General features: G+C 48.0%; 1 long non-coding RNA gene across 1 annotated transcript in view; it reads left to right on the top strand.

Moving 5' to 3' along the window:
• LOC136950881 (uncharacterized) overlaps nt 1–15,408 on the top strand; it is a 37,210-nt gene that overhangs the window by 21,366 nt on the left and 436 nt on the right. The gene's annotated exons all lie outside the window — the stretch shown is intronic.

Here is a 15,408-nt window from a genome sequence, read left to right as displayed (position 1 = left end):
CTCCCAGGCACTTTTAACTGCACTGTAATCCCATTTTATGATCTCGTTTTCTTCTCTCCCCCCCCCCCGTCTGCCCCACACTCTCTCTTCTTTCACCACTCGAGCACGTATGCTATCACACATGTATGGTCATGCACACACATGCACACACATGCACACACACATGTGCACAGAGGCATGCACACGCCAAACACACAACTACGTTTACACCGCATCCACCATCTGTCTCTCTCTCTCTCTCTCTCTCTCTCTCTCTCTCTCTCTCTCTCTCTCTCTCTCTATATATATATATATATATATATATATATATATATATATATCTCCTCTCAGTGTCCGGAGTAGAATTCTCACATTCTCAAACTCCCTCGCTATCCAACAATAAACCACCCCACCCTCCTTTTCTTCAGGCATGCCATGTAGCTCACACACACACACACACACACAAAAGTTAAAGTAAAAACACACACACAAACACACACAGATGCACACTCCTCACATGTGCATAGACACGGACATGCAGTACGCAAACTGCCTGCAGGCACTCCTGTGCACAGTGTGAGATATATGCACGGTACTGTACTATATCACATCCAGCGGCCCTCCTCTTCCTCCACTGTAGTCTCAGTAGGGCTTTCAGTCCTGCTGTCTGTCTCACTGTGTTCCCCTCAGGAATCTTGGCTCACGTTCAAGAATCCTAAATCAACCACAGCCTGCCTGAGCACCCTGGGCCCCTCTCCTCTGCGGCTGTCACCCCACATGTCAACCTGAACAGTGTGTGTGTGTGTGTAGGGGCTGACCAAGGCACTGTTGCTCCCTCAAACAACCTGTCTCACCGTGGCCCTCGGTGTCATCTCTCCTCTCTTTACCATCATGTATCTCAAGCCCAAGATCCGTGTCAATGCTCCTTTATCCTTTCTCTCTTTTTATTATAATTTGTTGTTGTTGTTGACATTTTCAAGCTTTATTCGATAGCACAGTTTGAGGTAGACGAGAACGCCAGGGGAGAGAGAGAGGGTATGACACGCAGCAAAGAGCCCAGGGGCCAGATTCCAACCCAGGCCCCGGCAGTAAGACCCAAGCCAATGTGGTACGCGCTTTACTCAGAGAGCCACCTCTGACGTTTCTCCCCTTCTCCCCTTTCTCACCTCCTGCATCGTGTTTATTGGCATTTTCTCCTAGCGGATCGATTATATGATGAAAACTGGGGGTTCACTTCTCTCTGCCCTCTGACCCACACACACCTCCTGAGTCACTCTTTCTACTGTCTTTTCTATTTATGTGTGTGTGGATGATGTCATCCATGTGTGTTCCCCCTTTTTACTAATGTGGAACGGGTGTGTGTGTGCGCATTCTGCAGGGGGAGGGGGGTGATAAAATGAATGCGTGTGTGTGTGAATGTTTCGAGGCTTTCCCTAATAAGACACGTTTCCTCTCCGCTCCACCTCTCTGCCCCCGGGCTTGTTCCTGCTCGCGTCTCTGTGCAGGCGGGGGGGTGGGGGGGGGGAGAGAGTCCAGACCAATCTGAGCGGAAAAGATTTTTGATACAGATGTTGTTCTGTGTCGTTCTGCTTTTGTCTGGAGAAGGATCGCACTTGTCCTCCTCCTCTTCCCCCTGGCCCGTGTACTACTCCTTTTATACTCTACCTTTATTTGACCCCTCTTTCCCTTTCTTTCCCGCCTCTCTCTCTCTCGCTCTCTCTCTCTCTCTCGCTCTCTTTCTCTCGCTCTCTCTCTCTCTCTCTCTCTCTCTCTCTCTCTCTCTCTCTCTGCCTGCTGTCGTGTGAGGAGAGAGTGGGTATTCTAGAGCTGCTGCTTTAATAGCTCTTCTTACGTTACTGTCAGGGTGAGCTGTGGTTCAGAGCATAGTTCACAAAGCCTTAATTGATTCATCATAGAGCTGTGTGTCCCCGTGTTTTTCTGTGTACACAGGACTGCTTGTGAATGTGAACCTGGGTGTTTCTGATCATGTGTGTGTTCATACGTGCGTATGTGTTGCGTGTGTGCGTATTTGCGTGTGTTTGTGTGCTTGTGTGTGTGTGAATGTGTGTGTGTGTGTGCAGGCCCAGTGTTACCCTGTGCAGCCTGCAGGCTACCAGCAGTGTGTGTGATGTTCAGAGGGCAGGCCTGCTGCACATTAAAGTTATGATTTACTGAGTTCGGCTGCTGCGTAGCCCCCTCCCTCCATTCCTGCACTCCTCCATCCCTTCATCCCTCCTTGGTGAACGTCTCCATTGGGCTTGTGTTCATTGTTTACCCCTGGCCTGGAATCCCAGCCTGCTGGCCCGTCTTCAGGCGGACATCTGTAGGCCGGATGTTCTCCATGAAGGGTTGTCCGGAAGTGAAGCTGAACTAGGTCCTAATGAGACGTTGTTACCCAGACATTATTAACCACAGCAAGTGCCAGAACCTCCGTGGCAGTTGGTTATATGGTTCTGTGTAAGTGCTTGTTTGGTGTGTTTTTTTCTATACCACAAACAGACTTGTAACCCAGACCTTACTGTGCAATGTCACCGTTTTTCCTTTATGATCCTACAAATGGTAGGAAACAAAAAACATGTTTTTCCCTTCCATTAAAAAATAATCAAATAACCAGAAAGGCAACTGAAATAACTTCTAATACAAAACAACTTGTTTTAAATTCAACATTTGGGGAAAGATGGATCCTAAATGAAGCCTGTACAGAGGAAGACTTTAGGACCCTGCAGATCACTTCTGAGGGGATTGCTGAGTCCCGTTCGAAACAGAGAGAACAGGGGGAGAGAACAGGGGGAGAGAACAGGGGGAGAGAACAGGGAGAGAGAACAGGGAGAGAGAACAGGGAGAGAGAACAGGGGGAGAGAACAGGGGGAGAGAACAGGGAGAGAGAACAGGGAGAGAGAACAGGGGGAGAGAACAGGGGGAGAGAACAGGGAGAGAGAACAGGGAGAGAGAACAGGGGGAGAGAACAGGGAGAGAGAACAGGGAGAGAGAACAGGGGGAGAGAACAGGGAGAGAGAACAGGGAGAGAGAACAGGGAGAGAGAACAGGGGGAGAGAACAGGGAGAGAGAACAGGGGGAGAGAACAGGGAGAGAGAACAGGGAGAGAGAACAGGGAGAGAGAACAGGGGGAGAGAACAGGGGGAGAGACCAGGGAGACCAGGGAGAGGTGGAGAGAACACACAGCTTTCCCTTATCTGTTTGTCATCTGACACTCGTAAAGACGTGATAGGATCAGCTACGGCAGTGGTTAGTTTACTGAACTTATCTTATAATATCTCTCTATTGTGTCTCTGAACTTAGATATCTAATTACAGGTCTGAATCAATCATCTATGTCTGGACTAGTCCTGTAAACATTCTCGGGTTTCAGTTGACTGTTAACAGTCTGGGCTTTCAAGTTCATCTGCACTTGGCACTGTCAAAAATACTTGTCCTACACAGTTAGCATTTGTGACTTATGTATGTTTTCATCTCTCGTAATAATAAAATGGTAATAAAATGGTCTCAAACGAGTTCTCATGCAAGCTACTGATTTTAGAAACATGGGCAACCAAACATCGACCTTCAGTCAGTTGACATAAATGTGTCATACATCCTTTAGCACATCGGTCACACCTGAGTGATGGCTTTCATTCCGTTTTACAGTAGTCGGTTATGAACTTATATCACCATGGCATACTTGCGTTAACTGAGTTCATGGAAAGTGTAACCACTTCCCAGATTTCATTGCAGCTCACATATACATGACCCTTCTCCATTTTAAAAAGGGACAAAAGATGGCTTGCAATTACTCCCAGAGGAGAGCCTCTTGAATGTGGGATTCCCTGATTGTTCTGTTGTTGGAGACACATGATCTGGTGAAAGAACAGAAGCTTGTGTGTTAAATCATCAATAACTTATGTGTCTATGGTGTCACTTCTACTATGACAAGCCTGAGGTCCAGGGGTTTTTATGATGAGGGTGGGCGACCATTTTGGTTCTTGTGTTGACTGTAGAAGGCCCCTGGGGCCAGTGAAGAGCGTGCTCTTTGCTGTGTTTGCAATGGCCGTGTTGGCTATGTGCCAAATATGGCAATGTAACAACACCTGTCCCAGGATGCATTAGCTCCACATATTCAAGCTGTAAAAGGCTGTCAGGCACTCTCCCTGTGCCCTCATCCCCCCTCTCTTCTCTCTCCTACCCCACTCCCTCCTCCACACTCCTACCCCCCTCCCCTCTCCTACCCCCCTCCCCCCTCCCCTCCCCTCTCCTACCCCCTTCCCCCTCCCCTCTCCTACCCCCCTCCCCCCTCCCCTCACCTACCCCCCTCCCCTCTCCTACCCTCCTTCCACTCTCCAATATCTCCACTCCTTTCAAATGTCAATTTTTTTCATCTCCTACACCCCCACCCCTCTTCCCTTCCTAATATTCCCTCCCCCTCTCTCCGCGCACCCCCACCCCCACCCCCTCCATCCACATATCTAGTTAGTCGTGGTACGCCTCCTCTCCATCACCAGGATGTCGGGCTGTGGTCACCACTGGAAGCCCAGACTCTGACTCCAACACGGGGTCCATTACCACCACATGGTGCGCCTCACTCACTTATCCCCCAACGTCACTTGTTTACTATTCTGGTTCCTGGGCATCCCTTCTTCTTCGTAGCGTCCCTCCTCTCCAGACCCGGCTGCAGACGGCAGGAAGCCGTGGCAGCACATGTGCGCAATCAGAACGCGATTCTGGCAGCGGGGTTTGGCAGAGCAGCATGCCAATGTTGACATTACGCTGCCTGTCGGTCGCGTGTCTGTTCCTCTGCCAGCCCTACTTGACTGCTGTTGTGGTTATCCTGGGAGGAAGAGAAGAGATGGGAGGAGGTAGATGGGGCGGGAGGGAGGAGAAGTTGGCTTGACTCTGTGATGAGTTTAGCCCAGATCATCTGAGGAATTTGGCTACTAAATCATTGTTCAGCTGATTTTTCACACAACCTTCCTCTCTTCTGTTAGGAATATGAAGCTCATGCAGTGTGTAGTGTGTGTAGTGTGTGTAGTGTGTGTAGTGTGTGTAGTGTGTGAAGTGTGTGTAGTGTGTGTAGTGTGTGTAGTGTGTGAAGTGTGTGTAGTGTGTGTAGTGTGAAGTACATTCACTTCTATATTTGGTCACATGTATATAAATCCTGCGTCAACTTGGCAAAGAAAACAGGGAATAAGGAGAGAGGCACCGGGCAAAGAAATGACTGTAAATGCACCCGTTCCCCAAACAAAGGCTGACAAAGGCTGTCAAAACACAACCCTGTGAAATTGATAACACCCCTTTAAGTTGATTAAGCACCCCGTTCAGTGTGAGGGCTCAGTAATTCATCGCCAGACGTTTACTATGGAACAGCATCGACCCCTTGTTTGCCAGTGGAGCACAGTCTATTTTTAGCCCCAAAATGGCTGAAGGGCAGGTTCACACGAGGACAGGTTGGTTTGGCTTCTGCAGCCCTTTTTCTCCTGCTCATAACTGAGCCATTTGCTGAGAAGTAGGGTGCAAGTAACTGGTTGTGGAACAGGGGAAGTTCCGATATGTTCAGTTATGCCTCCAGGTAGGATTACAGGTTTTATAGGTACAAGTCTTAAGTACAAGGCCTGAAGGCAGAGATATTCTTAAAACATGGAGGACAAAAAGTTGTATTAGCTAAGTCAGCAGAGACTAAATCCTTGTCTGTGTTCTTTCCATCTTCGTTGCCTTGGGAACGGAGGGTGAATGGAATCATTGGTGACCTCTGTCCCACTGGAGTGTTGATTTTTGAGGCCCTAACTTTTAGTTGAACCTTTGTCGAAAGGTGTCGCTGTTAAGCTAGCATGTTTCTAGCCGTCGATGGAACATTAGCCATGACCTCACCCATCCTTGAGATGTGAGGCAGCTGGCTCGGTCCTCACTGTTGGTTGCTGAGGGGGCAGTGACGTTCCTGTGTCACGGCCCGGCTTGCTACAGCACCCACACTCAGACTCTGGCACCCTCCTCCTCCTTTTCCACCCCTCCACCCCTCTGTCCCATGCCCTCCCCTCTTCACACATGCTAAAGGGGCTAACAGAGGGCCAGCTAGGGACTTGAAGGACAAAGACCGGCTTGTGACTTCACTCGATAAAGCCCTCTCTGTTCATGGTATAGATCCACTGGTGTCGCTTCTCCACAAGGACAATGTGTTTAAACATCGGAGCACATAGACAAACAGGCAGCATCCACTGGTGCGGGTTAGGGTCTGAGTCAGGGAGCTAACTGGCTGGAGAGAGAGACCATCACTATACCGTAGGGTCTGGCATTGTATGACAGGCTGTACCATGTCATGGAAAGTACAGTACATAGTGTACGTTACACACTGACGTACAAGTGCTGCTTGTACCTCACGCTCACGCGCCTATGGACGAGTGCGTGGATGGGTTGGCAAGCGTGTTTGCTGATGCAGGCACACACATACAGTCCCACACACAGTTGGTTAGCAGCAGAATTGGAGTTGAGCTAGCGCAAACAAGGGTGTATCTATGTCCAATATCCTTATGGTTCTGACAGGAAAGTACACTATTAGTACATGTCAGTTTAATGGGAGCATTAATCATCAAGCAAAAATGGGAATTCAGCCTTAATATAACACAGCCAGGAAATATATCTTGGCAACGGTTGCATGATTTAGCCAGAAGTGAGCAGGGTACGAGGTCTGCGTCTGTAGGATAACAGACTCCACACCCACATCAGCAACCACCACCCCCCCCTCGTCCTCCTTCTCTCTCCCTTTCTTTTTCTCTATTCTTTTTCTTCTCTACCCTCTCATTTTGTTTGTCATTAATCTCATTTATCCGTCATTGAGCTGTTTTATTTCTCGGGGTGGGGTCACGAAGATTAGCCAAGAGCTGGTGGCGTTAGTTTTCTCCTCTCCCTGTGATGAGCGAGAAAGAGACTGTGTGAGTGAGTGCGTGTGTGTGTGTGCCTGTCCGCTTCAGCCTGTCTGTGAGAGTCAGGTCCAGCTCCACTACTCTGGGGTGAGTCACACCTCACCCTACAGGCCACATTCCTGGCACACTCACCCTAGAAGCTCCACTCAGATAAGCCTCCAAATGCCAAACTGAAGAAAAACAATATTTGAAAAGATTTTTGTGTTTGTGTGAAAGAGCTTGTGTGTCCACTTTGTGAGGTGCCCTCGCTGTTGTAACCCAGATAGGGACACAAGCAGACCTGAGCAGGGAGAGGGGAATAGAGACGGAGATGTATTTTTAATATTTTACCACCATCCATGCGTAACTATGCAGTGATAACACTGTGAGTGTGTAGCATTGACTGGTCCATCAGGACCATGCTGTGTTCCCAGTGCCAGGACTGGTGTGATTATTGAGTCATTGTAACTTTAATGAGGACAATCAATACTGCATATAATAAATAGTGAGGATATCCAAATCACTTTGAGAAGACATTGTTTGGTGGCTAGTGCGTGCAGGTGTGTATACAGTAGTTGTTTACACTACTGTATACTGTTGTGTTTACTGTTATTCATCATCTTCAAACCCATTCAAATCTGATGAATCTGTTGACTCTCATTGAGTTAGTCAGACATTTGTCATATCAACGACTCGGTTCCCAAAGCCGACACATAAGTCCGGATGCACACACTTTCACACAGTTTGTTTAATTTTTTTTTGTTGATTTTATGCTTTCTCTGAATTTAGCTTCTTTCATCTGATGCAGCTTTGACTGTCTAACTTTTCTTTTCTCCACATCATGTAACCACAGAATCAAAGCTCTGAGGTTTGACTGTGAGTTCCCTTCAGCTTTTTGGGGCTGCAGGACTGACTGAACTCAGGGGACCCCCAGCTCCCGTGAAGCACAGCTTGTTCTAAAGTACAAGGCCCCACAATGCAGCAGCTGTCTGCTTTCATTATGGAACAGTGTTGGCTTGGGGCTCCCGTCCCTTAGTCCTCCTCCCTGCTTTGATTCTCCTGCTTTTCTTCACCTCGACTTTCAACCCCCCGTTTCATACGGGCCCCTTTGATACCCTCCCTGTCCTGCCAGAAGTAATCCCTGAATAACGCGTGTCACCTCCGCTAAGCGCAGATGAATGACTGGAGGAAGGCCCTGTGGGAAGGCCCTGGGCGATGATCGTGTTCTGGCCCTGAAGCCAGCTCCCTCTCAAGCCACTTCTCTGTGGTGAGTCAGCGGACCGGCTGTTGCACGGCACCTGTTGGGCTTCTCCCTGCTAGATAGACGCGTCAGTGTGCCACGCCAGGCGGCGCATGCGTCCAGACGTCCGTGTCCGACCCACAGCAGCCGGCTAGCTCATCTCATCCACGCATTCCGTTCATTTAAGTTTACATCCGATAGATATGTCTTCGGGCTCTCCACCCATGTTATTGCTGGATATAACTGCATTGTATATTGATTGGTGTTGATGTTTTTTTACTGGGATAAACTGCAGCATCCAAGACAAATTTTCCTTTGAAGACGACAACATTTGATCTTATCTTATCTTTGGAGGCACACTGCGTCTAAAACCTGTGGTGTATAACTTAGAACTTAGAATACATATTCTATTTCCTCTCTCTCTGTCCAGCTCACAGTTTCTGCATTGACCCACAACAGCCCTGTTGCCACTCCCTGGTTCTTTCTATCCGCTCCTTCATCCCTCTTTCCCTCCCTCTCTTTCTTTTCCACAAGACCCTCCATGCAAATGAACTGAGGCCAGTAGGGCAAAGTGCTGTTCGCTGCTCGACCGGCAATACATTTAATCTTTGACAAGCTTCACTGCTTTGTCCTCTCCACAGATCCCCACCCCCCTTTCTCTGCCAACTATCCAGCTGGGCTCCTCTCATCAACATGGCCTTGTCTCTCTCTCTCTCTCTCTCTCTCTCTCTCTCTCTCTCTCTCTCTCCCTCTCTCTCTCTCTCTCTCTCTCTCTCTCTGTATCTCTGTATCTCTCTCTCTCCCTCTATGCTGTCGCTCTTCTCTCCTCAGAGTGATGCACAGCGTTCCTCAGGCTGAAATGAATCAAGTGCTTCATTGGCAGGGAACTGCTGCCCTTGGGATGACACCATGAACATGTTCGTTTTGTTACTCCAGACCACAGATGGGATGCAGTCTATTCAGCGTAATAGGTTATGCGTATGTGTTTGCAGGTATTAGTGAAAGTCGTTACGTGATGTTGAGCCGCGGAAAAAATGCGAGCGAGGTTCTCCACACAAAAGACATTCCGTGAATTGAACCATCTACAGTACGAGTACGCTTGTTAAAATGATGCCATTCAAATACGGCAATGGATAGATTTGCATAAACCCAAACAATTCAGAATCACATCCATGTGCCTTTAGTAACAGATGGAATAATGGAACAGCTTTGATTTCTGAGTGTTTGTGCTTTTGTGTGTGTGTGTGTGTGTGCTGGATCCCAGGCCTAGCGGATGGGGGCAGAGGGCACTGCCCTGCAGACTCACCTTGCCTGCCCTCTTCATGCCCCGGCAAGGCTGGTCTCTGACCCGCTCGGTCCAGCGCTCACAACAGATGCCCCCCCTGTGACTGGAGCTCTGTGGTATCAATGTACAGAAGCTGCCAGTGTCTATGAACAATGCTCCAAACAGTGCTGTTCTCCCCTCCATCCCACTACAGCCCACACTGGCCAAGCCTCCAGCCTCGGGCTTCTGTTTATGATAATGGTTTATGGGTTTATGGGATGGAGGAATGAAAATGTTTCTCATTCAAACCCATCTCTTCTTCAGCCTCCAGCTGAATATATTTGCTGTGGTGTTTTTCATTTCCTCCCCCCCCTTTCCTTTCTCCCAGAGGTGGAATGTCGTGGTTTTTTTGTTTGTTTTTGTAAGTTAGCGCCGCCAGGTTTTAGCATCATGAAAACAGCGGGTATCACACCTGGACAGCCCGGTTGTCATGGTAACTCCCCAAAGCAAATGTCGGAGGATGTGACGGCGATGCTCTCGACAGGCGAGCAGATCTGTTGAGCTCCCATGATGCAACACCCTCTCCTGCAACCCCTGCTGGTTTTATGTCAGGATGCTGCGAGATAAAGAGTTTGCAGCGCTTCAAAGTGAATATGTGATAAAACTGTATGAGATCTCTGTACCTTTTCTTCCTAGCCCAGGGACCCACAATAACACATGCATCGGGCCCATGATTAATGGTTACTGCTCACTACCGACTCTACCTTCGTTTCAACTTCTTAACATCGTCAGAAGTGCAAGGTCCCCCTTCCCGGTGGAATGAACTTGGCCCAACGCAATCATTTAGCGATGCTGATGCAAGGACTCTACCTGAGCGATGCCGTACAGTAGATGTGCTCCACCCTCCCTCCTCCCCTTGAGTACGTCTTCATGCCTGGCCACGTGTAGCCTCGCATCGCTGCCAGCCCCAGGGCCCTCTGGACGGGCATCTGTCTGGAGGCAACACAGAGAAGCGGCACCTGACCCCTCCACCACCCACCATCCGTCACTGCCCCGTGACAGGCCAGGGAAATCTCTTCCAGCCCTGTCTCTATGAGATCAAAGCCATGGCCTTAACATTGTACTGCAGGGCCTGCTTTACCGGGAGGTGTGTGTGTGTGTGTGTGTGTGTGTGTGTGTTGTGGGGGCGGAGGCACCATGCTGTCTGACACGAACCTGGGGTGTTTTCACGTGTAGCTCCTGATATAAACCTGCAGGTCTCTCTCCCCTCGGTGTTCAGTCAGCCCGGGCCGCGCCATCAGGGTGTTGCTGTGGTGAGATCATCTTGGCAGGGGTGTGCTTTTTGACACAACACCTTCCCATCCTCCTTCAGTAGCGGTGTGAGGAGAGGAAACGCAGCCTTACCACCGAGCTGTCTACGTCTCTTAATCACGGAGTCCCTTCCGAGGCAGCCTGGCCAAGCGAAGCACTTTCGGAGACGATGAAAGGGCCCTGTTTGGCTGAGTCTCCGGTTACACTCGTGATTGATTGTTATGAGCGCGGTGCTAGTGTTGCTGGGAAGCAAGGCGGCACTGAAAGGGCGTGGCTGTCTTTACTCGTTCTCGGGATTCGATTCCCGAATTCTCAGCTTGTGTAATATCAAGGAGCGTGACCAAAAATTAAGACGTATGCGTTTTGCCCTGGTATTTTTATTTTTTTTCTATCAAGGAGCTTGGCTTGTGTTTGGTGTCTCTTTAAACATCTCCACCAGCTAGAGGTCAGATCAGTTTGAATGGAGTGGACTGTGTGTTAAATGGAGCATTCTGTATCTTCCCTCTGGAACTGGAGGTGGAGGCGCCATGATGGCTGACGGCCTCTCATGCTGCTCCCGATTGGCTGTCTCTGGACTGACACCAGAAACTAGACCAATCGGGGGGATCCTGGGCTGCATGGTGGTATCTTACCCCCCCCCCCCCCTTGACGTTGTGTCAAGGGGGAGGAGTCATGAGCCGGGAGAGAGGACAGTGATGTTGTGCTCCATGGTTGCACTCTGTGAACAGCTGTGTTTATATCTTAAGACCTTGGAGTTCACATTCTTACGTAACATGCACACACACACACACACGCCTGCTATCAGGACTTTTTATGGCTCATTTTTATGGCTTGATTTCACTTTTTCAAGTAAGGAATTTGCAGGCAAATTATTGCAGAGTCAGGTGAAAACATTTCCAGTGATATTTTTAGTTCCCAGATTCAAGCTACAAAGAATCTTTCTTCTTCTTGACCCTCTGTCAAGTGACTTCAGTGTCAGTACTTTTCACACAATAGATTATATACTTTCTGTAGGGCTATGTCATTTTTAAATGGACGGGTAAAAATGGAATCCTTCTTTCGAAAATTAACAATGACCCTGCTTAATTTTCTGTAAGAACTGTTTGATAAGCAAAATAAAAGACAGCATTAACCAAGCATTAAACAGCCAGTTGTTGTTCACTGTGCACCCACTGGCTTATTACCTCCTCTGGGACACAAGCTTTTCCAAAGTAGGATTTCTCACTATAGAACAAAGCAATGTTCTTTTTTGTTATTCTTTTGAAGACACACCATCTTCCTACCGCACAAGCAACCTTCAAGTATGTTGTTTATACAAACTTGCCCTCCTTACGCTGTACAGTACATGTTGTTCCTGTGACATTATGTCATGCTACCGGAGTTCTCATTGGTTCTCAGCTCATTGGCTCTCGTTGCGTGTACTTTACATTCTCATAGCTGGCCTCTGCTAGTGTTAGCCTTGATGGTACCATGACAAATGTTGTTGAAGGTAATTCACTATACTTGCCAAAAGAAAGTTTTATAAGGTAACGTAAACTTAGATGTGATTGTTGGGGTTCTTGGAATTGAATAAGTGGATGTTTATATCTTTAGAGGTCATCAGGGGAGCTCCCGTCCATTTAACAGGCGATTGAGACAAGATGACGTCCTCCATGATCAGAGGTGTGGGCAGGACATGTGACTTCTGCAAGGGTTTGTTGTGGGCGCTTGTGCCCTAACTGTGTGTGTGACCCTATCTGAGAGTCTCCCAACAGCTACATGTATCAGTGCACCAGGATTGTATATGATATGTCTTCGGGAACAAAAATAGTGCAGTTCAACTTGACCCGGGAACCCGCGGGTGTCAGCGCACACTCAGCCTGACGCTGTCACAATCACACAAACGCAGTGCACACCCGTACACATGGAAACAAAGAAAAGCCGGCACCCACTCATACAAACGATACACGTGTAAACATTCCATAACCACCACAGATGTATTATGTTCTCACATGCAGCGCACAACCACGGCATTGTCCAAAACATTCATCAAATCATAAGCTTGCGGCACACAGTGTTCCTAGAGTTCAGAAGTGCAGTGTGCCTGTGTGTTTGCCTATTTAGCAGGCGTCAGGAATTCTGCATCGTCCTGACAAGGTTCTGCAGGTCAAAGCAACAGTAATGAGCACAGGATGCATTACGTCTCGTTCCATTTGCCGGGAAATACTTAGAGCCAGGTAACTGTTCCGCTAATCCATTAGAACCACAGCCAGAGGATTCCTATCTGAGTACAGCCAGGCTGCAGCTCCATGGCTAATTGCTTCTTAGAAACAGAAGTGAATACACAGACTACACTGCCATTTGCAGGCTGTGATAGGTTAAAATCCTGATCAATTCTTATGACCCAGACAATTCCATTGAAGTTCAATGAGATTGTCTGGCTGATTAATGTTTTCTTATGCAAACATCTCTCTTTCTCTTGCTCTCTCTTTGTCTCTGAATGTCCAAATGGGAACACATGACTTGGTATCTTCCTCAGTTCTTCCTCCAGTCCTGCACCCAGGGACCCCACCTTCTCTCCTCATAGCACACTGCGGAGGGCGGTACAGCCTCTTTCTGCTAATTATCCATGTGCCAGTGGAATTCCACCCTGACAAAGGCAGCCATTTACATAACCGGGGGCAAGAATAGACCAGTAGGCACCAGCCATGTTTTGGAGGAGTGACTGTAGGCTGTCGCTTCGTACGAAAGTGTCCGGCACTGCAACTCTCGTCACCTTGACTCAATATGCCAGTTTTACTCTTTTTTTTTGTTTGTCTTCCCTTCCTTTCCTCCCCGCCCTCAATGTGCACCCATGTGGCTGCCATGTGCCTTGCTGTGGTCTAGTCACAGCCAGCCTCCCAGGTCCGAGAGGCTTTGGAGCATTTGACCCAGGCCTGTCTGTTCAGCCTCATGTTCGCTGTAGAGCTGCAGGCACCACGCCGACACATGGACAGCTATTTTCAGTGAGCCAGAGTAGTGCAGTGTCTTGGTAGCACATGTCCGACAAACCCCCCTCGCCTCTGTCTCTCTCTCTCTCTCTCTCTCTCTCTCTCTCTCTCTCTCTCTCTCTATTCCTCTGACTGTGCCTGCAAGCCTAGACGTCTACTGAGCAAACTAGAGCAAACTGAGTCAACCTCTGACCCAGTCTAATCAGACACAAATTAGGCATGTCAAGAGGCCGACACACAGAGACGCATGAGGAAACGCACACACACATCCTCTTCTCCGCAGAAGCGACGGTCACAGCGGTGCTTACTCGACACTAGAGGAGGCTTTCCCCGTTCTTGCTTTTACGGTACATCAGCGTTTTGGACTAGTGTGCTCGCACAAACCACACAAATAACCAAGCACAAACGCAAGCATTTTCAATGTAGAAGGGGGAACCCCCTCTCTGTGTTTCTATCTCTCTTTCTCTGTCTCTCATTCACACTCACTCAAAAATACACTCTCTCACACACACACACACACACACACTCCTCCTGGCACTTCCCTTCCGAGGGGACTATAACAGCATTAACAGCTTCCTCCTCCCTTTGAGCCACAGAACAATTTCCAGTTCAGATGGCTCTATTCATTTTTACAGTTTTCTCCAGAGAAAATCCTGTCTTAAATGTTACAGCCTAATTAATAGTTAAAGCAAATAAGACGGTTAAAGTTAAACAGCTGGAGGCCTTTTATTTTCCCCAAGAGCTGTTTATATAATGAGATTAAACATTAAAGAGAAGCATTCAGAGCCTAGAACTAGCTACAGTTTCAATTAGTTAGCTATTCGCTAATGCTTCCCCACCTCTGAACGTGCAGGACTGTCTAATACTGAACCCATTGTTATTGAGCCAGCTCCAGTACTAGCTATGTGAGCATGTTAGCATAGAAAAACAGCTAACAGGCTCCCTATCTTTGAGTAAACAACAGGGAGAAATACAACAGAGGAGCCACACAGGTGGTTAACATGTCTCCCAAGATTATAACCAGCCTCTAGTGCCACACTGACATTAGAAAAGCACGAAACACGAAGATGGAAGAGCAGCGAGGCGATGCACAGCAAGGGGACTCTATATGGCGAGTCAGTGTGACAAAGACCTATAGATAGACATGTTTAATGTATTCTCTGTTGTAAACATGATGGTTTTCTCCAGGACAACAGATTATTTTTCCTCACGAACCCCATGGGAGCGGATATGGTGAGAGGAGGCTTTGGGGAAACAGAAAGGTGGAGTAAGAGGACTAAATAGACACTGTATTGACAAAAAAATAACTCACCAGAAGTTGCTATTATGCTGCCTTCATTTGCTAGTCGGAAGATCCTGTTTCCCCACTTGTAAAATCGAGATTAGGAAGACGTCGAGATTAGGAGGATGTTCAAGATGCAGGGGCGGATGTGATGTCCTACAACATATTATTTACGCGTATTCCATAAAGCCAGGTCAACAACCTCCGGTGTTAGCATTGACATTGTTGACATTTCTAATAAGAAAATCTCTGGTGCTAGCAGTTAGTTACGTTAGTTCTCTCACACAAATGCCGTTTTTACGAGGGGTTTGGGTGATCTTTCCAAAAGGACAATTAACGATGTACATAGGATTCTATGTTGCTGCCTTTTAAGCAAGAGGGAAAAGGTGTTCAAATTGTATGTTTCGAGCTAAATTGACAATTACGAAGGTAAGATTTATCAAACTCACACAGTAAAAGTAGCTAGCTATCACTAGC

The sequence above is a fragment of the Osmerus mordax genome, chromosome 10 (assembly GCF_038355195.1).
Source record: "Osmerus mordax isolate fOsmMor3 chromosome 10, fOsmMor3.pri, whole genome shotgun sequence".
Taxonomy (NCBI): domain Eukaryota; kingdom Metazoa; phylum Chordata; class Actinopteri; order Osmeriformes; family Osmeridae; genus Osmerus; species Osmerus mordax.
This window is presented reverse-complemented; position numbering and strand designations above follow the sequence as displayed.